Genomic DNA, 27483 nt, shown 5'->3' on the forward strand with positions numbered 1-27483 from the left:
TTAACGGCTGCCAGTGCTACGTGGAAATGAAGCCTATCCTTCAGCCAAGGCTGCCTGGAACCTGGATACCACACGGTGTCCCAGAAGCGATGGTGGACCAGAAAAGCCTCCCCACCCCAGGAAACCAGTGAGACAGCATGCATCACAACCCTTGGGCAGAGTGAGAGACCCTGGGATGGTACCGGCAACCCCAAACGTGGTAAGTCTTCCCGCAGATATCAGCTGGGAATCAATCACTTCCATCAGTGGTACTTATTGAGCACTTACTGGGGGCAGAACACTGTACTAAGCGCTTAGACATGTTCCCTGCCCACAACGAGCATACAGTCTAGAGGGGACCAATTTCCCCCTCTGCCCTTCGTCGATTTGTGTCAGAAAAAAATACTCTAGAAAACCCATCAAAAATTGAGTAAACGAACTCACCTTGGGCAGGCACCACCATTTCCCCAAATGGTCCAAGCCCTCATTAGCAGAACTTGCCAATTAGCTGATGAACAGCCAATTGAAAACTCTTCCCTGTCCCTTGTTTTTAAGAGAGTTTGCAAGAAACAAGGGGTAAACTCTTTGGTGGCAGGGAGCTTGTCTGTTCTTTAGCATTCCCCTAGTACAGCATGTCATGCATACTAGGAAGGTGACTTCCATGCACCGATGGGGTCATCAAAATACAAGCCACTTGCCCCAACTCTGGGATCCAAACCCAAAGCCCCAATCCACATCCCTGCACCACTCTCTCTCTCTCTCTCTCTCTCCAACAACAGCCAAGGGTGCAATGTCCAAAAGGAACCAAGCACTTAAGTCTGAAAATAACACAGGAGGCATTATGTACAGTATTCACCATTCATGTAACTTTTAATAAACTCATTCACGACAACAACAATAAACAATACATCCCAGGACAAAGTTGTCAGGCAAAAAAATCTCACAGAGCCAAACGCTTTGGCGACTGGCCAGGTGTCCGCGATCTGGTTCTTTCGGAAAGGATCATGATTTCTTTCACAGCTGTTGCTTTCAGGGAATAGCCTCTGTCCCCATCTTCTTCGCCATGGATGGGATAACAGTGGTCTTCTCAGAGTCTAAAAAGGCTTGATGATTATTGCTAGAGTAATTCTAGTTCAACATCAATCGGGGTTTCAAGTCCCACCACCCTGGCATTATTTTATATAATTATAGAGCTATTTGACCTAAGTTGCATGACTGTGTCTGTATGAAAGACTACTTCCTGCTTATGAGCATGCCTTGGGTGAACACAGAACACCTGTTTTGGGAAGTTATCTCTGTATATATTCTGTTCCAGGACCCTTTTATCTTGTACCCTTATAAATAGACTAATAACCACATGGATGGTCCCCTAATAATCTTTTAGTACTGCATTCTACATGTGACATGCTTTGGGCGGCTGGTATCAGGGGACGAGTCTTTTTTAGGCCCAGTGGCTCTTAGGCTGCCTTCTGTCAAGTAGGGATTGTCTTCACACCTGAACACAAATAAAAATAGGGAACTTTAAGAAGGGGCATACAAAGGGGATTTCAACATCAGGAGTTTAACTGAAATGTGGTGGGGAAGTGAAACCCAGTGAGGAAGGAGGTTCAGTTGTAGCTGTCAGACTGGTCTAATATTTGATTGCCGAGAGGCACTTTGAAATCTTCCCTGGCGGCTGTTATGAAAGGCCGCCACAGAAGAAGCCGAAACCCCCAGGGCTCCCCTCGCTCCTTTCTTTCCCAGGTTCTTTAATTTTTGCTTTGGAGGGGGGTTAACGAGAAGCCATGTGCACTTTTCTTACTGAGCTGTGGCACGATCTCTCGGATGAATAGTAAGTGGAAGAAGCAGGAGTAAAAATCGGATGGGCTCTCATTAGGGTGAATGGTTGTTTCTCAGAGAATAACAGTGTGTTATTTGTCAAGTGCTTACTAAGCACGCAAGGAGATTCGATAGAAGCAAATTAGGCAGTCCGTGCCCCGCAAGGGATTCACAGTCTAAGGGGGAGGGAGATCAGGTATTTAATCCCCATTTTACAGATGAGGAAACCGAAGCTCAGAGAAGTTGAGTGACTTGCCCAAGGTCACACAGCATTCAAGAGTGAAGCCATTTTGCAGATGAGGAAAGCAAAGCTCAGAGAAGCTGAGTGACTTGCCTGAGGTCACACAGCAGGCAGGAATGGAGCCAGGATTAAAACCCAGGCTTCTTGACTCCCAGGAACCTGCTTTTTCCACTTGGCCAGGCCACTGCTCGACTGGGGTTTTCAAGAGAAGTACTGTTGAAAAGTCAGGGAGCTTTTGAAAGAAACACTTGAAAAAGGGAATCAATTTCCCTCCAGATGCCTGCTAGGGGAATGGGTAAGGAGAATGAGCATAAGGAACAAACAAATGAGAAAATAATCCCCGAATGGGAAACGAGCTTGTAAATAAACATTCACTGATGGGAATTTACAACCCTTGCCAAAATGAGCAGTAGATCTGTGGTTTCGGCAGAGGTGAGAGCGGCTTTCCTCTCCGTCAGGAGCAACAATGGCCGGATCTGTTTTTGATAACGGCAAGGTAAATTGAGAACAGGAAAGGGAACTTTGAAACTAACAGCCAATATCCAGGGGAATCCAGAACTGAGACAGAGTTGGATGGGACTTCTGCCACCCAACTTTGTCACCTCTGTACAAGTCCCCCCCGGCCAGATTGTAAACTCCTCGAGGGCAGGGATCATGCCTACTAACTCTATTGTACTGTGCTCTCCCAAAGTCATTCCTTCATTCAGTCGTATTTACTGACCACTTACGGTGTGCAGAGCACTGTACTAAGTGCTTGGGAAAGTGCAATACAGCAATAAAGAGACACAATCCCTGCCCAAAACGAGCTCACAGTCTAGGGCAGGTAGGAGAGACAGACGTCAATATAAACAGACATCAGTGTAAATAAATATATCTTTAATTTATCTCTCGCTAAACTTTGGTAAGGAATGCTACTTAGCCGTTTTAATGTTGAAATGCCCAAATGCTTAGTGCAGCGCTTGGCAGACGGTAAGCCTTCAGTCAATACCGTTGGTTATCAGATCTCACAAAATGGCATAGCTGGTGGATTCAGGATCTTTAAGTCCCCTACAATCAATCCATTAAGCTCATTGTGGGCTGGGAATGTGTCTGTTACTGTTATAATGTACTCTCCCAAGCCCTTAGTACAGCGCTTAAGTAAATACCATTGAATGAATAGTACTTATTGAGTCCTTACTGCGTGTAGAACACTGTACTACGGGCTTGGGAGAATACAATACAACAGAGTTACAAGGAGAGAGGTGAAAACAAACTGAGGGGGGATGATGGGCGGGTGTGGACAAAACCTTTGGAGGAAAAATGCCAATCGATGCCTGCAAAGGTGACCTGCAGAATAAGAGGAGGCCCACCCAGAATTGAGATGGATAGACAGATTTAAGGAATAACGATACAAGAAATGTAGACTGAGATGACTGTTACACATCACAGGGAGTGAGAAGTTAATAAAGCAGCCAGAGGGCTCCTGTTTCACTGCCTGAAAGAATGGGTTAGCTACCCCAGGCTCATTGCTCCTTAAGTTTTAATAGAATGGCCAAGAAATAGGACTAGCTTGTGTTTTTAGCATACTTCTTGGTTGGGATGTCATTCCCACATGAACATAAAATGTGATTTCCTTTCTAAAAATCATATGTCCTCCAAAAGATCATTACTCCTCCCTTGGGTGTAAGCTCCCCACCTCTCCGCATAGCTCCTCAGACCTTTGCTCCAACTCTGACTTACGTATGCACAGCCAGCAGTGGCACTTTGCTGATACCCGCCTTCTTAAGCAATCACTTGCATTCCAGTTCACTTTCCTTCTTCCTCCTTCTCCATAATTTATTTCAGTGTTTTTCTCCCTTCACAAGACTGTAAGTACTGAGAGAGTAAAGATTGGATCTCCCAACTGTACTTTACTCTCCCAAAGGCTTAGTACAGTGGTCTGAACACAGTACTATTGACTGATGGTGAGCACAACAAAGAAACTGCATCCTACCACTGTTAAGAACAGAATTAACATAAACAGTAATAATGATAATAATAATAGTGGTAGTTAAGTACTTACAATGTGCCAAGCACTGTGATAGATACAAACCAATCAGATGGAGTCCCTGCCCGACCTGGGACTCAATCTAAGATGGAAGGAGAACAAATGTTTAATCTCGATTTTACAGGTGAGGAAATCGAGGCCCAGAGAAGTAAAATGGCCAAGGTCACAAACCAAGCAAATGGCAGAACCGGGATAAGAACCGAATCCTGAGCTCTTAGAATGTCCTGTGTGACAAGAAATACAAGGTCCACCTGGATTCTCTTAAGGTATTTGTAAAGCACTTACATATTATATGTCAAGCACCATTCTAAAGTCCTGGGGTAGATAGATACGAGTTAACTAGATTGGAGAGAGCTGAGATTAGAACTCAGGTCCTCGAAGCCCAGACCTGTACTCTTTCCTCTAGGACATGTTGCTTTTCGTGGCTGTTCTGCTGCACGAGCAAACTGCCCAGCCCAAACAGCAAGGAATTCAATTGTCTCCTCTTCCGGCCCCCACCAGAGCTGTTTGTCCTTATTGCCTGCTACAGCCCTGGACTCCTTTAATGGGGCTGTGAGCACTGGGCCGGTCAGAAGGCCCACAAAGAGAGAACCTGAACCTGATTTCCAGGCCGGTTGTATTGCTTACCCTTTGTCTTCAATTCCAGAATGCCAGGTGCTTTGTGAGATGCAGCCTTTCATTCATTCAGTTGGATTTATTGAGCGCTTACTGTGTGCACAGCACTATACTAAGCGCTTGAGAGAGTACAATATGACAATAAAGAGACACATTCCCTGCCCACAACAAGCTTAGAGTCTAGGCTGTCAGCCCTGTTTCAGGTGTCCCCGAACAAAAGCCTTGTGCCAACTCGGCTCTGCAGAATTATGAAAAATACCGACAGCCAGCCTCTGACCAATCAATCAATCAATCAATCGTATTTATTGAGCGCTTACTATGTGCAGAGCACTGTACTAAGTGCTTGGGAAGTACAAATTGGCAACACAAAAATGACCAAAAAATGAACAAATGATTTTAGACTGTGAGCCCACTGTTGGGTAGGGACTGTCTCTATATGTTGCCAATTTGTACTTCCCAAGCGCTTAGTACAGTGCTCTGCACATAGTAAGCACTCAAATACGATTGATGATGATGATGATGATGATACTCTGCAAACCACAGCAAGGGAGAGGGTTAAATGGATAGGGGTAAGTGACTTATCTTTTACACCCTTAAGGCTTTTGAATGCCATGCTGGCCGCTGGTATTATTAGCACTGTCTTGGTTCCGTTCCATTGTAAACTCCTCAATATCGGGGACCGTGGCTGGAATTTCCTTTCTAACTCTCGCCACACCACCACTCAGGAGGACTCTAGTTTATTAACCAGCATGCTTGATGATGGAAGTCAGTGCACCACGACTGGAATTGACTGGACACTCAGACCTCATCTGAGGAGATCTCGAGGAGACATAGCTCTTTTAAATACTGCAGTCCCCCCCCCCCCCCCCCCCCCCACCAGAAGAAACAAAGTGACAAATGATACATAGGGTTTTTTTTTAAACAGGCCTAATGCAGATGGTCATCACATAGGTTGCGCTGTTATGGTTTGGAGTTCCACGGCCTTAAAAGTATTAAATTGGAGCAGATGGGAGAAGACATTCACCAGATACAAAAGCAGACAAGAGTGTAAATATAATCTTGGGGGTTGACGGGCTCCCTGCTCTACCTCGATTTAGCATGGGTTTTATCCCGGAAGTCGAAAGCTTTCTGAATTGTGACTCTATGGTTGCTGCTGGTGCAATCTGTTAGCTTCAGTTTGCTGAGATCTGGGAAATAATGAGGAACTGGTCCTGTGACAGGTGTGCACAGCCCAAATATGAGGTATGTTTTTGACTTGGTAAGGTTGGAAGTTTTGTTTCTATAGTATCTATAGAATTTGTTTCTATAATATCGTATGACTTTTAGACTGTGAGCCCACTGTTGGGTAGGGACTGTATATGTTGCCAACTTGTACTTCCCAAGCGCTTAGTACAGTGCTCTGCACACAGTAAGCGCTCAATAAATACGATTGATTGATTGACTTGTTGACCGTGGGTTTGAGAAGTCTTCAGACGCGTTCCTGCACTCCATCTACTCAGTTCCATCATCTCCATCACTCTTGGGACTTGTTTCCGGTCAGTATTTTTCAGAGTATATAAATGGCCTCATTTATGTGTGTGTGTGTCTGTCTCTCTTACCTGCCCTTTCAAACAGAGGGGAAGAAAATCCTTCTCATTAAGGGTATGTTTGCCGCACAAGTTTTCGGTGGGGACTTGGTTTGTGAGTAGGAGGCTTAGATCCTGGGCAGGGGAATCTGTCTGTTTAGATATCACTAGGTAGAATAGCCTAATAAGAAATGCAAAATTTGGGAGAGATCTCGCTCCCAACTCGTAGTTAGTGAGAGCAATGGAAAAAATGGAAAATAAAAATTCATTTAAAAATAAAGGGAAGCTAAGTGAATTGACATGCCAAAATGTTACATCCAAACAGTGCTAAAAATTTAAATTGAACGCAGTGTAAAGGGATGGATTACTCTGTTATGAAATTAATGTAGGACCAAGGAACCTTTCTTAAACTCTTTAACTCTGGAGAACTTTGGAAGTTTTAAGTGGTACCAATTAAGAAAATGAAAATTCTCAATACTGACCTGACTGAACAAGACTTATGTGGTGTTATCTACTTCAGTGCTTATTACTGTGCTCAGCACATAGTAAGCACTTAATAAATACCACCACTATGATGAGGATCAACCAGGATCTTTTAAGCACACTCAGGGTATTAGAGTAGAAAAACAAAATAACACCTCTAGCAACATGTGCAAAGTTTCTGATTTTTCTCGCTCCCAAATGACTGAGATTTCAATTTGGAGTGCAAAGTGGTAAATAATAACCTTTATTTCCCATATCCTACTTATCATAAATCATTACCGTTAGAGCTTAAGGTTCCTTAGTCGGTTTAGATGCTACCCAAAAAATACTGCCCTTTAATCAGCCTTAAAATATTAGCAGACAGACATTTTTCCACGTGCAATTTTACAATTTTATTTTTATTCAAGTGCATGGAACTGTGAGGCAAAAATGCACTTCAGGATCATTAAAATCCATTTGCTATCAGGCAGAGGTCCATTATGCCACTTACTGCTTAGAATACAAATAGAACTCTTTTAATTAACAGGAATAATACCATCCCCCACAAATAAACGAACATCAATGATAGTCTCAAATATCTATTAAACCTTGCCTGTAATGAAGTTCTCTTCCTTCAAGGGGGGAGGCTTTAAATTCAGCCTGGAGCTATGCAGTGCCTGTTGTTTGAAAGGAGCTGAGGACTGAGCAGAGAAGAGCCAGGCTTCAGGGGGGCTTCAACTCCAAACTGCCGGTAACCGTGCACGGCGATAATTAACCTTCTCCTGGTTCCTCTATTGGCTTGAGAAGCTGGCAGAAGAGGGTGAAGAGGAAGCCGTGGGTCTCCAACCCCCCTAAAAAAAACAGGCTGGGAGCTTTGAAAAAGCAGTGCATTAAGAGGGAATCTGAGCGGTCTGGATGTTGGCCACGGCAGCTCTGGGTCAACTGCATGGAGCAGCATTGAGAAAATAAAAATAACTGTAGTTTTTAAGTGCTTACTATGTGCCAAGCACTGGGGTAGATACAAGGACACAGATTGGATTGGACACAGTTTCTGTCCCACAAGGGGCTCACAGTCTTAATCCCCATTTTACAGATGAGGTAACTAAGGCACAGAGAAGTGACAACTTGCCCAAGGTCACGCAGCAGACGTGTGGCAGAGCTGGAATTAAAACCCCCATCCTCTGATGCCCAGGCCTGTACTCTTTCCACTAGACCATGCTGCTTCCCTGAAACCGATTGAACAGGAAGGAATCACCCATAGTCAGTGGACTGGGGAAAGAAGAGGGGGGGGAAAAGTAGTTATTCCTCAAATGGACCTGGGCTTTGCAAAAATGACCCCAGAAATGAAAATGAACAGAAAGGTAAACTGAGGAGAATTAAGGCCCCTGTTCATTACAGGCCCTTTGGGCTTAAAATCATTCTTCTGGCTCTGTTATTTCCTTTGATGGGCCACTTCTGACAAAACCCTCAGTGATGAAAAACAGTTCGCAGCATTTGAAGTTCTTTGTTCCCCACCCGATGCCCAAGGATACAGTCCCTCCGATTAATCCTCTTTTGTGTCCAGCACAAATCCACGGAGAGTAGATATGAATCAGAGACCACGGGTAGTTACTGAGTGTATATTTCCAGGTAGCTTGAAACCCAGCAGACAATGTAGCTGTTACTTAACAAATACAGAATTCTACATTGTATGCCAGGTTCATGCCTCCAACCTGAATGCTCATCCTACAAAGTATACGATCAGCATTGGTGGCACGCAATCACTTGCAACACTCCTAAATAACCGGGCTTTCTCCAAGCATCCCTAATAGCACCCACTATTTTTCACACCCACTGGCATTGCTTTTGTGCTTGGGGAGTACTAAATCTGCAAGTGACGCACTCCCTGCCCACAAGGAGCTTACCCCTCTAAAAGCGGAGATGGAAAACCACGTAACCTAGAAGAGGCCTGATAGAATAGATCTTAGAGCTCCGCTCGCCGCAAAACCTGCAATTCTTAAATCCTAAATCAAGGCCTAAAAGCCTGGGAAGGTGCAGTAGGTTAAAAACAAGGGCACAAGCTAAATAAATGAAAATCAACCGCTGTTCCAAGATGCTCAATCTTGGCTTTAAGAACCACAGATCAAGGGCACATCTGGCGTGTCCCGGTTGATACTATATAACTCTTTTTATCTGCTGTGAATCTGGAAGACGGGATTGAATCCACATTATCCAAAGATGCCTATTATAGTTTCTTCCAAAATATCCCAAGAGAGAAGCTAGAAGATACCCTCAGAGACCCAGTAGCCAGATGTAGCTGCTGATTAGAATACAGGATCTACACTGACTACTGAGCGATTGAGGGGCAGCTAGAGGCTCTTTGGAGGAGGATGCGCTCGGTCCTCAAGGTACGCTCTGTGGAGGCAAAGTGAAAAACGTCAGTTTGATAAAGTCAACCCTGAAAAATCTAGCTTGTGCTCCGTTCTGCTTTACCTCTGGGTAACCTCCTGCTACCAGGGATAGAATCACACCTGCCCAATGGAAACAGCTGCCTAAAATACCTCTTAGGGGAGACAATGCATTTCTCTGAGAACGAATCACAAAGGGATTTCAATTTGCGCTTGCACGGTTAAAATACATAAAGTGAGACATTTAATAACGAGGCGGCCTTGGAGAGTCTTTTACCACGGACTTGGATGCCGCAATAGCTGGCAAATTGTAGACTCTATTCAAACCTTTCTTTATATAAGAAAAATGACAGCGGTGCGACCTTGTGAGTTATCACTGCAGTCCTGTTGCGAGTGGAGGCAATGTAACCTTCTACTGCAGCCACTGAAAGGGACGGAAAATAAGCTTTCCTACAAAAGAGCCATGTGAATCATTCAAAGCAGTGGCTCGCCAGTGTGTTAGAAATGTATGGATTGTAACGAACCAAGCTGTGGAATTTGCTGCTCCTGTGGATGGGAAAAGTAAGGAATGGTAATTCACTCAATGTTATTAGTGTGGGATTGCTCCCTGGCCTAGTAATTTTTTAAATATCTATCTAGACACACATACACAAACACACTCTTTTCCTCCAACTCCTTTTCTGTCAGCTGCCTGCCTTCCTTCATGTACAAAACTGGCAGCTTATTCAGGCCAAAGCCTCAGGTCAAAGAGCACGGGCTTTGGAGTCAGAGGTCGTGGGTTCAAATCCCAGCTCTGCCAATTGTCAGCTGTGTGACTTTGGGCAAGTCACTTAACTTCTCTGGGCCTTAGATACTTCATCTGTAAAATGGGGATTAAGACTGTGAGCCCCCCCGTGGGACAACCTGAACACCTCCCCAGTGCTTAGAACACTGCTTGGCACATAGTAAGCACTTAATAAATTCCATTATTATTATTATTAAGAGCCCAGGGCTGGGAGTCAGGAAACCTGGTTCCTAACCCTGGCTCCGCTGCTTGCTTTGTTGCGTGACCTGGAGCAAGTCACTTACCATCTCTAAACCTCAGTTTCCTCATCTGGAAAACGGGCATCATCTACCTGTTCTCTCTCCGGGCAGTTGTGAGGCATGGATCGTGTCTGATCTGACTGTAGTGGGCCTTCACCCGCTTAGTACGCTGCTGGTCGCATAACAGGCACCTAAATACCACAATCATTATTACAAAGCTTCGTTGAGGACTAAATTCTAACTGTCCAATAAGGTGCAGCAATATTACTGTACTCACATATTTAATTTTCATCAGGGATAGGGAAGAGTTTTGTCGCATAACCGTTTTGAGCAGTGAGTCCTGCAAACCTTAGCCAGTCCGGTTGTTTAATGAAATAAACCAAATATGAATTCAAACCCTAAATTAGCAGATCAATGCCAGTCTTGGCTGTTACATGCTTTAAAAGTCCTTTGAGGACAAAGAAACTTTTTTAAAAACCAAGTTTAAGGTAGAGGGCGGGATCGTGACAACTTACACTGTTGTACTGTCCCAAGAGCTTAGTACAGTGTTTATATACAGTATACGCTCAGTAAATACCATTGATTGATTAGTTTAAGGCTGAATATGAGCCAGAACCCTTGAGGACAAGGATAGAGTCTATTGTGCCCTCCCAAGCACTAAGTGGAGTGCTCTAGCTAAACAGAGTAAGCACTCAAATACTACTGACTGAATTTATAGGTCGGTTTTAAGGTTAAATAACCTGACAACATTTCCTCAATAATCTTGTTCTCTGGTTACTAGAATGAAATGCTATTATTCCAAGCAGTCCTGCACAAAGCACCAAGGTTTGGGGGAAAGCTTCTTTTAATGTTAGGCACCCAGATGGGGCACGTTCAAAGAGAAACCTAGTTAGGAAATCTTATACCATTCGCCATTTACTTTCCGCATACCAACCCGACAATGGTGAGGTCAGGCCACTAAGTAGCGAAGAGGTTTAAAAAAAAAAGCGGTGAGTTCAGGCAAAAACTGAAGGAAAGTCAGAGGTTTCTATTGTGCAACAAATACAAAGGCAGCTGACTAAAGGGCTCGTGAGTCACGGCCAGTTCTGTTTCAGTCGACATCCACCTTCGGAATCAGATAGCACCCCCAGATACTGTTGCAAAAAAAATAAAATAAAATTCTCAGATTCGAGTGAGGCTTCTGTTCTAGGTATATTTCCAGAGGGAGCAGGGACAACTCCTGCTGTTACACTATTTGGAAATGATTCATTTTCAAGAGCCTGGTCTTGGCGTGCTAAGCCCTGTATTTGAATAGATCACACTCCCAAATTAGAACCCCGCACCTATGAACTGGACCAGCGTCTGGCATGTTGAGGTTTCAATCTGAGAGGGCGGCTGAAAAATGACGGTTATCTGGAACACAAAACACCTCACCGCTCTGCCGCTGATCTGCATCCTGGGATCGACAATTCAATCGTTTTTCCCCATTTCTTGCATTTGCTGATATCCTTTCACTTACTAAGTCTGTAGGCTCATAGTGGGCAAGGAACATGTACCAACTCGGTCAGTTACCTCATCTGTAGAATGGGGATTAAGACTGTGAGCCCCCCGTGGGACAACCTGATTACCTTGTAACCTCCCCAGCGCTTAGAACAGTGCTTTGCACATAGTAAGCGCTTAATAAATCCCATTATTATTATTGTTATTATTGTACTCTCCCAAGCACTTAGTACAGTGCTCTGCACACAGTAAGTACTCAATACCATGGATCCATCTGCAGATATTCAATCTATTTTTGTCTTAGAGTACTCTAAGTTTACTTAACTGACAGTGCTTTTGCTGCAAATGGTTGGATGTTGCGTGTTTAAGTAGAGAATATAATTAAGTGTAATTTTACTGATACTATTTACTATGTGTGCTAACACACACCACACTCCACCCCCACCACTGTGCAACAAGGTGAAATCAAATCAGAGGTGAAACCGAGATTTGAAATACAGGTGTCTAATTAAAGTACATTCTTGTGAAGTTGAATTCCTGGTACATTACATAACGCCATGAGCCTGGCAGGGTATCTCCAGAAACGCGTGCATGTTTCAGTACTCTCCCACCTCTCGCATTCCTGAACCGTGTGACTGTATTGATCAAAAAAACACTTCTACCAGCTGATGGTCACTTGACTCTCTGCTCAGTGTTTGGTAAATGACCCTGTAGGTTTAGTTTTGGATTGGACCAAAGATTTTCCAAGAAATCCCGTCCCCACGACATTTGCAGAGCGCCCTGCCAGACTATACTAGCCCGAGCAGGCCTGCCGAAGGGCAGGATTGGCACGAGTCTCTGAAACAAGTTTCTAAAGGCAAATCCACTAGCCTACCCCTAAAGGCAGCCTACAACTAGTTTTTAGAAAATATTTATTAGCAATTAGGTAACTGCCTCGTAACCTCTAATCAACCAGGCCAAGCTTCCTGACAACCATTCAGAGAAGACGGGAATCTTTTTCTACACAACACCCAGAAATGAGGTTGTCTCAGATTTCTGTCTTGGAAATATATAAAGGGGGGAGGGGGGGAGTGTGTGGGTGTGTGGGTGTGTGTGTGTATAAAGGTGGGGTGTAGAGGTATGGATCACTGGCACTCTTATGCAGAAAATATATCTGCAAACTAAAGCCCTTTTGCAATAAATACACCTTTATATATCACAAAGACACACACACACACACACACACACACACACACACACACACACATTTCATCTATGGCCTTAAGATTCTTGTGGGCAGTGATCATGCCTACCAACTGTAACAATAATAATGATGGCATTTATTAAGCGCTTACTCTGTGCAAAGCACTGTTCTAAGCGCTGGGGAGGTTACAAGGTGATCAGGTTGTCCCACAGGGGGTTCACAGTCTTAATCCCCATTTTACAGATGAGGTAACTGAGGCACAGAGAAGTGAAGTGACTTGCCCAAAGTCACACAGCTGACAATTGGTGTAGTGTAATCTCCCAAGTGCTTCGTACAGTGCTCTGCACAAAATGAGCCACGCTAAGCTGAAACAGAGGTTACTCTGGAAGGAGACTTGCCTGAAACACCTTGGTGAATCGTCCTGGGCCTTTAAAGGCAGTGGAAAGAGCTCGGGCTTTGGAGTCAGAGGTCATGGGTTCAAATCCCAGCTCCGCCAACTGTCAGCTGTGTGACTTTGGGCAAGTTACTTCTCTGGGCCTCAGTTCCCTCATCTGTAAAATGGGGATGAAGACTGTGAGCCCCCCGTGGGACAACCTGATCACCTTGTAACCCCCCCAGCGCTTAGAACAGTGCTTTGCACTTAGTAAGTGCTTAATAATTGCTATTATTATTATTATTATTTCAGAGGATACACATTACAACACTCTTCCAACAGAAGGTCTGATTGCGGGAGTGGGGAGGATTCTAAGAATTCTGGGACGCAGCGTGGCCTAGTGAAAAGAGCAGGAGCCTGGGAGTCGGGGAACCTAGGCTCTAATCTCAGCTCTTCTGTGCCTCAGTTTCCTCATCTGTAAAACAGGAATTAAATAAATACCCGTTCTCCCTCTCCAACAGACTGTTAGCTCCATGTGGAACAGGGACTGTGTCTGACCTACCTACCACAGAGCTCAGTACACTGTTTGGCACAAAATAAGTGCTTAAATACCACAATTATTATTATTATCATCATTATTATTATTATGAAGTTCTAAGGTGTGGAATGACTTTGTACAGTTTAGGTAACAGAGGAATCCAAATGCTTAGCTGAACTCAATATTTTTGGCACACTGCCCACGATACAAACAGGAAAGGTTCGTAAGTCTATTTTTTTTCTTTAAAGAGTAATAAGTAGTCATGGTAGTCAGCACAGTAATAGCACTTATTGCATCCCCACTGGGTGTATCATCATCATCAATCGTATTTATTGAGCGCTTACTATGTGCAGAGCACTGTACTAAGCGCTTGGGAAGTACAAATTAGCAACATATAGAGACAGTCCCTACCCAACAGTGGGCTCACAGTCTAAAAGGGGGTGTAGTCTACTTTACCAAGAACTTAATAAGTACAAAGCCAGGAAATAAGTTACCTGCCCACAAGGAGGTTATACTTGGGGAATACGTACATTACGGGTAATGGGTTCAATGCTTCATAAATCATAAGTGGCTGTCGTGAAAATGACCGCCACGTCTCTTTCCATGCTACCAATTTCTCCTTCAGCACAATTTCCATTTCTAAGAGTTCTTTACGTGAATCCCTTATTATACAGCTCAACGCTGTAGACAGAACTGGCATTGTAACCACTCCGATAACACGTGCATCTGAGCCCTTGCGAACTAACGAGTTGCTTCATGTTTCACCATATAGCAAAAATGGACGTAAGTCGATAGTCATATACATCTTCTCCACTGAGCTTCAAATGGGACCAAAGAAACAGTGATAGGAAGTAGGATAATACCTCCTGAGGGAACAAGGCTTGAAAAAGATAAAAAGGAGAGAAAACTCCCTATATTCAGAGGTAGCTTTGAAATACAAATCTTTTCAAATTTCTCCTCACTCGCCTTCCATCTCCCTGGTGCACTGTGGTGGGACAAGAGGTTATTTTATAAAATTAAGTGCCTCCTAGCACAGAGAGGTGAACCAGACCCACCCAGTGCTTGCATAACGAGGGGATTGTATTCTTGCAAAAGCCCGCATTAAGGAAAAATCGAGCTGTCTCCCTCACCAGGCTTCTTCCAACACAGAGGACTGTATCCTAACAGGCTCAAGTTTTAATATGGACATTCCCTAACACCCTGACAAAATTATAGTCAAAACATACGCCGACAACACACATCAGTTAAAGCCGGGCAGAACGAATGTACTGCTGGGAAATACATCAAGGGAAATTTGAAAATTTCAGTCCAACCCCCAGCCTGTGTCTACCCAAGTGGAGAGCTAAGCAGCTATTCAGACTCTAAAACGTCCAGACCAACTTCGTACTGTGCACTTTACCTTACTTGAGTGGTCTGTGTGCACTGACAGAATAACCTGCTCAACACCCACCCCTTCACTTTGTATAGACTGTACACCAAGTGTGATAAGGTTTCAAAGGGTACATTTTCCACCCCCTTTCCACTGGAATTCCGAGGGGACCGGTGTTATCTCTTGCTCTTAAGGATGACAGCCTACTGAATTATTAACGCAGGATGGCGTGCTGACAACACTAAGGAAAAAAACTGATTATATCTTGGTAAGATCTGAAGGCTACAAAAGATGGAGTGGTTCTAACTGGAAACAGCAGAGGATGAGTTAAAGTCGAAGTGCTGGGACTAGAACCCAGGTCCTTCCCAGACCTCTCACACTTCCTTGCGCCTACTTATTTTCACCATCCCATCCCCATAGTTTGTTTTTTGTTCCTACGTGACTGTCCTTGCAATTTGACGTCACCTAGTGTTCGATGGATCTTTCCTCTAATTTACTGAGGTCACCTTGAATCTGTTCTGGCTTTCCCAAGTCCCAGAAACCCCACTGGAGTGTCATCCGCACACTTGCTGAATTCCTCCATCCAGATCACTGATGAAGATGTGAAATAATAGTAGCTTAAGAACCGCCCCTTACGATGGACCACTGGCTAAGAACTTTCAGGTCAGTGCTGAGTCACTGAGAACCATCTTCTGAGTCAGACTCCAGGCCGGTTCAGACTTCATTCGATACATGTACAGTCTAGACCATATGCTCCCAGCTTGCCAATGAGAAGCTCCCATGGATCAGAATCAAATTCCAGATTGATTGAATAGATCTTACCCAGTCCACATAAGGTGGGTGCCATCATAAATGAAAAAGAAACTGGCTGGCTATAACTTACCCTTCCCAAAGCCATACTACACAACGCCCCTTCAGGGAGTTTCAAATGTGTTCTCAGGCTATTAATTTGATTCTCTTCTTGGATATTGAAGTTAAGGTGATCGGTCTGGTTCTTTTTTCCGCCTAAAGACAGGGCTGACATCAGCCCCCTTTGGGGCGGGGGGTGGAGGGGATTGCTCTGTGTTGGTGAGTGGTGTTCTGCTAAAACTGAAAAAATTCTAAGATCCCACACCGACAAGATTTCCTCCAAGGTCGAGTGAAACCACAGTGGGGAAGGGTCTGGTCTGGGCATTCATGGGGGTTGAGTTCAGCAAGATGAGGCTGAAGGATTTCATCTGGGACTCACTGCCTGAAGTTGGTTACCTCCTGCGTTAGCCCACGGTGGGGCTGCCAACCCGAATGTGCGTCCGGTGTGGGGAAAATGGAGGGGCTGGTCAAGGAAGGATTGTAAGCTCTTTGAGGGCCGGAATCATGTCTACCAACTCTACTGCATTGGACTCCCCCTCCCAAGTGCTTAATACAGTGCTCTGCACACAGGAAGCACTCAACAAATATTATCGACTGATTGTTTGCCCTGGACTTCCCACTAGGCAGCACGGAAAGAGCACAGGCCTGAGAATCAGACAATCTGGGCAGGGAATGTATCTGTTTATTATTGTATTGTACTCTCCCAAGGGTTTAGTACAGTGCTCTGCAAACAGTAAGTGCTCAATAAATATGATTGACCCACTGACCTGACCAGCTCTGCCACTTAGCTGCTGTGTGACCAAATCCCCTTAAACTATTTTCTTCATTATTCTGGTTAGGCTTTTTTTGCCCTCCCATCAACAAGTGGTGCAGGACATGACTAGCCAAACCAGAGATGACCTCTTTTGGAACCCTGGGGTCAACTGTATTCCTTGAGCTCTTACTGTGTGCAGAGTACTTTACTAAGCTCTTGGGAGAGTACAGTAAAATAGAGTTGGTAGACATGTTCCCTGCCCACAACAAGCTTATAGTCTAGAGGGATCTGGACCCCCGCTCCCAAATAGGAAGGTGGGTGATCCTCCCCTTCTGCCTTTTGCCAGTGAAGAAAGTTTTTCCGCTAAGATTGGGGAAGAAGAGCCCTCCCTGCCTAGCCCCTTCAAAAAAAAGGGTCCTCACTAACTACACACAAAGGAGAGGAAGGTGATTATGAGGAGATGTGTTCTCAGGAGCCCAGCCTGGGCTTTGGTGTCGGTGGTGAGGAAGGACGGGGACTGAGAGACGATTAAGATTACAAGGCAGCTGGGGAACTAGGTGCTCTGTGAGAAACGGAAGGCTAGCCAGAGGGGAAAAGGTGGAGTCCAGAAGACATGACTAAATACGCTCTCTTCTAGAGAGAATGGACAGGTGATGGTAAGTTTGTGAGAGAAAGGAACAGAAAAAAAAAACTTGTTCACATCAGTCAAATTTAATGAGCACTTACTGTGTGCAGAGCACTGTACTAAGTGTTTGGGGGAATACAGCAAGAGTTGCCAGATGTGTTCCCTGCCCACAAGGTCCTTACAGTCTAGACAGGAGCATGGGACAAACTTTATTCCTATTTCTAGGAAGAACAGTAGTCATGAGAAGAGGTATTTTATCTTAGAAAACTGCCTGATCTCACAAAAGTTCAAGAGGAGGAGGAGGAGGAGGGGGAGAAAAAGGGGAAGGAATAATATTGGTGCTTATGTGCATGGCAGAGCCAACAGAGCAAGAAGAAGGATGTATAGACAAGGAAACCACTTCAAATTGGAGTGGCAAATTCATTTTACCTAAAAGGAAAATGAGAGTGGGGCTGAAGGAATTGCACAGTTGCTAGCTGTGTGACCTTAGGCCAGTTACTTAACTTCTCTGTGCCTAAATTTCCTCAACTGTAATATGGGGATTAAATATTTGTTCTCCCTCCTCCTTAGACTCTGAACCCCAGGCGGGATAGGGACTGGGCCCAACCTACTTAAGTTGTACCTGCCCTGGTGCTTAAGCACGCTGGACACAAAGTAAGCACTTAATAAATACCATAAACAAATACCATAAGGAATTGTTGATAGAAATGATAGAACTGTCTATTTATGATCTATTAAAAAATCAAAACATGAATTAAACAGTATTTTCAAACTCCAGAACCGCCCCCCCTCTATTTTCATTTTCAAAGAAAAGGGTCGGCAAGTAATTGGCTTGCTGTAAAAAGTCTGACATCATACAACTTGTCTAAATCAGATGATTAAGTATATTGTAAATTCAATGATAATAAATAATAATAATAATTAGTGGTATTTGTTAAATACTTCCTATATGCCAAGCTGAAATAAGTGCTGGGGTAAATACAAGCTAATCAGTTCAGAGAGACAGTCCCAAGTCACACCGGGGGCTACAGATCTAAGTGGGAGGAAGAACAGGTATTCAGTCCTGTTTTACAGGTAAGGAAACTGAGGCTCAGGGAAGTGACTAGTCCAAAGTAATACTCAGCAATGTCTGTACAGAGGATGGCTGTGGCTAGTAAATCAGTCCTGCATATTGTACTCCCTCCTAGTAATTTCCCTGCCTAGTTTTATAAATTTTCCCTTAGTTTGTTGTGGGCAGGGAACATATCTATTAACTCTGTTATATTTTACTCTCCCAAGCGCTTAGTATGGTGCTCTGCACACAGAAAGTACTCAATAGATACCATTGGTTGAACTGATTTCTAAATTACTCTCTATTATTATCATACCATGCACCTTAGTCCCCAGCATTGCCGACAATACTTCCTTTACATCACAGGCATTCAATGGAACAAGAAATTCCATACTGTGAGAGATCTCCATACACCAGAAACACTTTATAATACAGCCTATTTGCCAAAAGAGATAGTAAGACTTTAGAGCACTCCTGCCTCCTTCTCTGCCTTTCATCCTATTTCTTCTAACCATCATCCACAGCACTGACTGAGCACCTCACGTGTACAGCACTGTACTAGATGCTTGGTAATGTACAGTAAAAGACCTTGCCCTTGAAAAGCTTACAGTCTAATGTGGAAGAGAAGCAGACCCAAATTCCCAAACATACAACAGGTGAAAAAATTAAGAGCAGAGATGCAAAAGACAAAAACTAAGATATTAACACACACACACACACTCACTCACAAGTGCTCTGAGGTGGTTGATGGCATATGACCTACCTAAGTTCAACTTCCATTTTACCTTTCCAAGTGTTTAACGCATGCTCTGTACCATAGAAGACCCTTGATAAATCGAGCAACAAATTATTTTGGCTTTGGATCCCGCTAAGAAAGAAAATAGCTACGTCTAAGAGCATACTATCCCATCTGCCACCTGAGAACTTGTCTCTTTCATCTGTTTCCCAGGTGCCTCCAGCCATATGGTGGCTACTGAGACTGATTCACTGGGAATGGGGAAAAAGCCTGGAGTTCCCATGATCAGAATTGATTGGTGCTGTGCCTCACTACTGCCCAGTCTTAGGATCCATATTTCTATACTGGTTCCCAATCTCTTAGCTGGTGACGAGGTGCCAGCCGAAAGTCAGATCCACCGTGCACCGCTGTAAAACTATAAGACAGCTAGCAAATTATTTCGGGCAACTTGAACGTGGACAGAAAACCCCACAATCCTTAATGCACTAGGGCTCAAACCGAGAAAGCCCAAGAGAACAACTTGAAACCTTCCATAAGTCACTACCCTAAACAACCACGCCGCCGATGCTGACAATCATGGGTGATATATTCCACCCACCTTATACTAACTTGAATGTGTTACGGTACTCCACGAGTTGAAGTTTCAAGGTTGTAGAAACCAGTGATAACTGGGTTCCAAAAGACAAACAAGCCTCTAGACCATAGGCTCATTGCGGGCAAGGAGTGTTTCTACCCAGCTCTGTTGTCTTGTGCTCTCCCAAGTACTTAGTGCAGTGCTCTGCACACACTACGCACTCAATAAATACCATTGATGAGGAAGGTGAGGTCAGTGTTACAGTGAGGAGGCCTTCCCAGACTGAGCCCCTTCCTTCCTCTCCACCTCGTCCCCCTCTCCATCCCCCCCATCTTACCTCCTTCCCTTCTCCACAGCACCTGTATATATGTATATATGTTTGTACAGATTTATTACTCTATTTTACTTGTACATATCTATTTTATTTATTTTATTTTGTTAGTATGTTTGGTTTTGTTCTCTGTCTCCCCCTTTTAGACTGTGAGCCCACTGTTGGGTAGGGACTGTCTCTATGTGTTGCCAACTTGGACTTCCCAAGCGCTTAGTACAGTGCTCTGCACTCAGAAAGCGCTCAATAAATACGATTGATTGATTGACTGATTGATTGAGAAGAACAGAGCATCCACAGGTAAAGGCTTGGTTAGCCACAGTGCTACCTAGGATTCTGGACGGAGCAGTGCATATAGAAGCATTGTTTACTGGCACATCTTGACAACTTCGAACCAACAACTCCTCTCGGCTACCAAATTTTAATCCCAACTCCTCTCCTTACAAGATTGATTTTAACCTCATCTAAAGCGTCTTGCCTCACGTTATTGCGACAGTGGTTTTCATGTGATATTTTTACATCATTCACACAAAAGATAATACAGAAAATGAAACATTCGTGGGTATTTTGCTAACGTTACTCCATTTATGTTATCTTAAAAAAAGGCCCGGGTCCCAAAATTATAGAGCTTTTGATGAGATACCAAGGAGCTCTCCTTGGCAAACGGTCCGACAGATCTGTTATTGTACGGCCACCAGTTCAAAGTTCAATTTTTACAGTTGATGTGGGTTTCCTTTTTGTGCCTGAAAAATGACTCTGCTGACCACATCCACATTCTGAAATAGTTTTTGAGAACTTCTAACCAAACTGCAGGAACTGACTCATTCCTCAGTGCCTGGCCACTGCATAATCGTTTCAGATGAGTCTGCCTGGGACAAGGGCTGAAGTATCAGGAAGACCAAACTGAGCTGTTTCTTGATGTTGGTTACTTGCTAATTTACTTGGGGGGAAAAACAATTCCCTGAGGTACCTGTGGCAAAACTGCTTACATCTAGGACAACTTTAGAGGCCAGCAGACAGCCCAATGACCAGAGGAAGAGGGACACACTACCAAAACATTCTATAAAATGTGAAGCAGGGGTGGCTAGCCCCAGTGGGAGTGAAGGAACCATGTCAACGGAAAAGGAGCTTCAAGTAGTACAGCTTTACATCAATCAACGGAATTTATTAAGTGCTTATTTTTCTATGGCCTTTTTTTCATTCTATGTGCCAGGCACTGTTCTAAATGCTGGGATAGACACAGGCTAATTCAGTTGGGCACACAGTCCCTGCCCCACATGGGGCTCACAGTCTCGTTCCCTGTTTCACAGAGAAGCTAAGTAACTTGCCCAGGATCACACAGCAGACGTGTGGCCCGTGCTCTATTCACTAAGCAGCACTGCTCCCTAATGAAGAGCACTGTATCAAATGCTTGGGAGAGTGTAACAAGGTCAAACACACTCCCTGCCCTCAAACAGCTTAAGCCTAGTAGGGGAGACAGGCTATAAATTAAAATAAAGTGGGGCTGGCCAAGACCTAAGGAAATTATATCCCTTCAATACAATTCCTTACTATTTGCCTAAGATAGAATATTAGCGCTTTAAACTTCTAGAGTTTAAAGTCTCTTGAAGAGCTAGCCTGGTACAGGTCTCTAAATGAGAGAGAACTGTCTTTGAGGACCTCTAGTTTGTTCTTGCTAAACCAAGTCAGGTATTGTTAGTACCTCATAATGTGAGCTTGGTGGGGGAAGTTGCTTGCAACTTTTGTTTCTGTTCTTACCTACAGATGCGTTAACAATACGTACTTAGACGGCTGCAAATCACCAGAATACATGACACGTAGCTATTTAGAGGGCCCAGAGCAGGATTTAGGCAAGGCAGAAGAGCACAGTTTTGACAGTCAGAAGACCTGGGTTTTGATTCCAACTTCGTTACTCTTTTGCTCCAACAGCAAACTGGGAATGATAAGACTTGGTTTTTCTTTTGGGGGGGATGGCAAGTCAAGCAAAGATGAAGTTAGACTACACGAACATGTACACGAACGCTTAGAAGATGCAGCCGCACGTATGTTCACGGTCAGAATCAATGGTCAGAATTAGAATCCTTCATTCCCCCTTTCCCACGCTATCCCGGACGCTGAACAGGGGCAGGCTTAAAATACCCTGTTTGAAGGGAGGGCGGGTGGGGTGCGTGGAAGAAGAGGAGACGAAGATGAAAGCTATAAGAGTGCCTGGATTTTCCTTTCTGACAGTGATTGCCATCATTGTCACCAGAATTGATTTACTCAGCGCTTTCTTTATACAGATCACTGTTGGGATGGGACTGCCCAGAAAGGTGGGGGTTAATTGGGGAATGTCCCCGAGAGGGGGTGGATTTTTTTTAGAAGGGCCGTGAGCCAGGAGGGACTTAGTTTGGAGAAGCCGAAGAGGGAGGACATTCCATGCAGGGAGAAGGCATGAGTAATGGGATCAGAGGCGGAAAAGACGAGAGGGAAGAGTGGATGGGAGGAGCAAGGAGCTCAAGCAGGGGTGAAGAGAGCAGATGGGAAAGATGGGAGTAAGCGCATGGAGAACCAGGAAACTGCCTATCAGGGTCTCTTCCACCTCCTCCCCCTGTTGTGGACTTAGAGCAGAAATGGGATAAAGATACCCCACCCCAATTCCAAATACCGTATGCAAGGAAGAGAAGGTTTACAGTAAACTCATATAGCTTGAAAAGAAAATGTGGACAGCTGAAAAATTGGATTTAATGGAGAGATGCTACGATTTTCTGGTGCTTTTATGGTTGTCAGAGTTTAAGGGGTTGGGAAACCTGGGTGCTTATGGTCCCTCTGTGTCAGTATGTATCCCTGCGATTTCCGCTTCTGCCTTGTCACTGTGTCTGTGAACCTTGTGTGTTCGGTGTTCCTGGATGTTGTTCTGCGCATGCAGGCTTCTGCCCCTCTCTAGATGTGTTTTCCTGTGTGGAGGTTTGCATCCGCCCCTTTGAGTATTTACCTGTCTAGGTGTCCATGTGTCATGTGTGTCCACATCCCCATGTCCAGATCAAAATCTGAGCTATCTTTTTTCTCCTTTGAGGGGAATTTTGAAAGAAAATCTGGTTCAACAAAATTCTCATTTTTCTACAGCTGATGGTTTCTGGATCTCCATCATCATGCTGTTGTGGTATTCAAGATATTTATTTGTTGATAGTGTCGCGTGTTTTGTTTGACCTCACCAGTGTTGTATTTTTCTTTAAAGCTCTCAGAGGGAAGAAACTGGGTGTGTTAAACACCTTGATACTCACCCGGCCCCACAAAACTTAGGTAACTATTCATATACTCTAACATTTCTCCTATCCCTGATCTATTGTAATGTCTGTCACCTCCTCCTCCCCACCATATATTGTAAGCTCCCTGTAGGCAGGGATCATATCTACCGACTCTATTGTATTATACTTTACCAAGTGCTTACTACAGTGCTCTGCACTCTTTAAGTGCTCAATAAATACCACTGATTGACTGATTGTGTTAACTAGGATTCTCAAGTGCTCACCTAAGCAGTATCCGAAAGTAGGTTTTTGGTGATGCTAATGGTGATGGTGGTAGCAATCATAGCACTCTGTTCCACACAAACAGGGTCTGTGCCCGACCTGATTTATTCCTATCCCAGCGCTTAGAACAGTGTTTGACACATAGTAAGCGCTTAACAAATACCATTAAAAAAACACAAAAAACTCTGATTTGGTGATTTGCAATTCATTTGTACAGGACTCCGCAGCCCTAATTAACAACTATAAATGTGGAAAAAGCTCAATTGGCACATAATAGAATTCTAGATGCAACAGCACAAGAATTCTGTAAACAAAATTCACTGGACAAGAAAACTAAGGAAATAGAAGTGAAATACACTTTGCATGTTGTTTAAATAAGTCAAAATTTCCTTCTAAATTATCATTTATTCACCACCCATGCAAAGGCAGTAAATGATTAGTTCTGAAAGGGCTGGTTTTTCTTCAAAATCCACCACGAATTTCCCACTGCCTAGGTAATCATGTTCCCTTAGCCTGTTTGAGATCAGAAAGATTGTGGGTGAAGAAATACATAACCATTACTCTGGATTAAAATTATGCTTCAGATAAGTCAGTTTGCCAAATTGCTGATTTTACAGTAATCTGTACCACAAACACATTTAAAAGACATTTTGCAGCAAGGATATAGGAAATTAAAAACTTCCCCACCCACCCCAACTAGTGAATAAAGTTTCTTAATTACAAGAATGCCAATTGCACACAGTACTGTATAAAGCAGACTGACTTATTTTCATAGGGTCGAAGAACCCAGAATGCATTGTTTTTTTGGAATAGTGACAAGCCTCTGATTTTCATTTGTGTGTGGGTCTTTTTTTCATCCAGGTTAACACGGCAGTGTCGAAACTCACCATGAGACACCACAGTCTTGTCACTAACATGGCCTCTACCACCTGCTACAGTTTCTTTTTTCAAACAGTGCAACACAGCAATGACATCTTAATAACTATTAAATCTCAGCAGCTGATTAACATCCGGTGAATTAATGGAGAGTACACAACCGCACAATAGTAATATGGTGAGAATCGGAAAACCCCTTCTACTGTTTCAGTATTTGATCGGCTGCTGAAATGAAACTGAGAGGCAAAATCTTCCCAAAAGATCTGGCTCATTAATAGGTTGCAGTAATGGGGCTTTCAGACATTAATAATATACTGATGTACTGACAGGGCAGAAGTACTTCATTTGGTCTATTTAAATTCTGCTTAAAACAAAAGACATATATTTTTTCCCCAACGTGTGTACAGAAGAATCTACTGCAGTGTAAAAAGGGCTATAAAGCTAAGCTACTTCAAGAGTTTGTGAGTTCACTCGTTCGTAAGCTCCTCGAGGGCAGGAATCAGGTCTACCAACTCTGTTTCAATACACTCTCCCAAGCAGCCTAGGGGACCACAACCAGAAAAGAAATGGTTCATCTGGGCAGAAAGTCAGAGCCGTAAGCCTAGCAAAACCAGGGCCCGGTAACGCAAACTAACAAATACAGCCAACAAACATCAGTCTTTGTGTGTGCACAAGTGTGGTCAGGACCAAAGAGCCCTTCATCCATCACCGTTAATGGTGTGCGCATACACACACACACACACACACACGAGGATTACTCAACGACTTTCCTGTGTTAGAAAACATTTGCAGTTATTGCTCATGTGTAAGGCTACCAAAATAGGGAAGTGAGGACCTGAAGAAAAAAAATAATATAGGAGTGGGGACAGGTAAAGAAACAATTTTTATAAAGAGCAAACTGTCACCCTTGCCTGAGAAGAAGTGTGAGAAGCCAACTGCCCCCAGTCTGCATAAAAGAAAAAAAAAAAATCTCATGGTGGAACTCTTTAAGGTGGTATTTATAATAATGGCATTTATTAAGCGCTTATGTGCAAAGCACTGTTCTAAGCTGTTCCCTGGAGGAACACAGAATAGGAACCCAGCCTCGTCAGAGGCCGGGGCACAGAGTCAGGGGTCCACAGACAGATAAAGACATGGAGACACAGACACGGCAAGATAGGGACAGACAGAAGACGGTGAGAGACAAAGTGTTGGAGCCCAGCTGTCCAAGTGTAGCCTGTTGAACTGGGAGGGAGGCAGAGAAACTGAGTGACAAGTTATGCTGTGGAAGGTTGAAGAGACTAGGTGACTACATTTGACATTCATCCACGCCAATAATTAATCACCCCAACAGAATTGTTCCCCTAGTTTACGAGCACTTTTGGGGTGCTTATTTACACATTTGCTCTTTCTCCACATACTCACTCTCACTCTCTCTCTCTCTCTCTCCATCAAAAAGTCATTGGGAAGTACTGTAGCCTAGTGGAAAGAGCATGGGAGTTAGGAGACCCAGATTCTAATCCCAGCGTTTTTACTGGTCTGCTGGGGGGCCTAGAGCTAGTCATTTAACATCTCTGTTTCTTCTTAGGTAAAATGGAATTGTGATGTTCTCTGAAGATTGTGAGCTTGCGCAGGACATGGGCTATGTCTGATCTGCTGGATCCCCCCCTGGTGCCTGGTACATAAATGCTTAATGAATAGCACAACTACCTACCTAAGGAATGCACCCCCAGATTCCCTCCCTGCCCATCCGACTGGTAGAAAAGATGAGGACCTCTGGATCTCAAGAATTGAAATGTGGATTTTTTTGCAGATAAACTAAAAATGATATTAACAAAAAAATTCTGGTAAGGTCTAATGTCTTTGGCTTTAGTTGTGCAAATGCAGATCGAGTCCCATTCTCCTGGAATACTGCTATCTGGGAATTCCCTTTCTTCAGAAAGGGGAGGCCAGGGCTGGCGCCATTCCACTGTCTTACTGGTCCTGTGCCTGAAGCTGAAAAGAGAGGTCTACAAACTCATGGAAGGCTCCCGGGTAGGAGCCGGACCTCCTCAATCCCCTCCCTGGGAACTACAGTATTCCTCACCCACTTAACCACCAATGGTACTGGCTGAACACTTAATAATAATAATAATAATAATGGCATTTGTTAAGTGCTTACTCTGTGCAAAGCAGTATTCTAAGTGCTGGGGGGGATACAAGATGATCAGGTTGTCCCACGTGGGGCTCACAGTCTTCATCCCCATTTTACAGATGAGGGCCGTGAGGCACAGAGAAGTGAAGTGGCTTGCCCAAGGTCACACAGCTGACAAGTGGCTGAGCCGGGATTCAAACCCATGACCTCTGACTCCCAAGCCCGCGCTCTTTCCACTGAGCCACGCTGCAAACCACCGCACTAAGCACATAGGAGAGTACAAAACAATCAAGTCCACAGACCCAGTCCCACTCCCCACACGGAGCTGCCATGAAGACACAAAGTCCTTGGTCGTAATGGGCTGTGTCCTAATATTTCCTAGGAATTTAAATTTCAAAGTCACTTTCCAACAGAAAACAAAGTACGCTTGCCAATAGAAACCGCAGGCACCTCAGAAGTAGCAATCTTCATTGGGGAGGAAAGAGTCGATTATTGAAATGAAATATTGGTTCATTCACTTATTTATTTTGAATCCCCAAGAACTCTGCTAGCCACTAGAAGCAGCTTTTTAAGCCAGATGTTTCCCTTCAATGGGCAATATTCTTTAAAAATACATTTTCAACATTGCCTTAGCTTCTAGACCACATTCTGCTGTACAAATGGAGCTATTTATAGTATCTGTTTTTGCTAAGGAAAAGTGGAAGTTTCTCAAGAGACATAATAGTTTAAAACATTTCAACTATATGATTTCAATTTATGGGAGTATACATTTTAAAAGTCAGAAATTTAAGAACTGCAGAAAAATCAATATGCTTGTATCAAAGCACTGCTGTGCAAACAACCTAACATTATTAGTAAGATTTTACCTAGGAAGATTTTAAAACTAGACTTCATTTATTAACTTACTACAATGGGTTGAGGTTGAGAATTTAAGTCAGGAAATTCCAATATTAACATTACTTAAATACTGTTCCTAAATATCACGCTTAAAGTAATTTTTGCATTAAATT

The 27483-nt window shown here is 43.8% G+C and overlaps 1 long non-coding RNA gene across 1 annotated transcript; it reads left to right on the forward strand.

The window, feature by feature from the left end:
• Positions 1-26404, forward strand: LOC119939988. The gene is made up of 5 exons (XR_005454869.1): positions 1-199; positions 4189-4330; positions 23193-23257; positions 24346-24538; positions 25928-26404. It is a non-coding gene; the product is annotated as an uncharacterized LOC119939988 (long non-coding RNA).
• Positions 26405-27483: the final 1079 nt, after the last annotated feature.

This window comes from Tachyglossus aculeatus, chromosome 18, assembly GCF_015852505.1.
Source record: "Tachyglossus aculeatus isolate mTacAcu1 chromosome 18, mTacAcu1.pri, whole genome shotgun sequence".
NCBI classification, from domain to species: domain Eukaryota; kingdom Metazoa; phylum Chordata; class Mammalia; order Monotremata; family Tachyglossidae; genus Tachyglossus; species Tachyglossus aculeatus.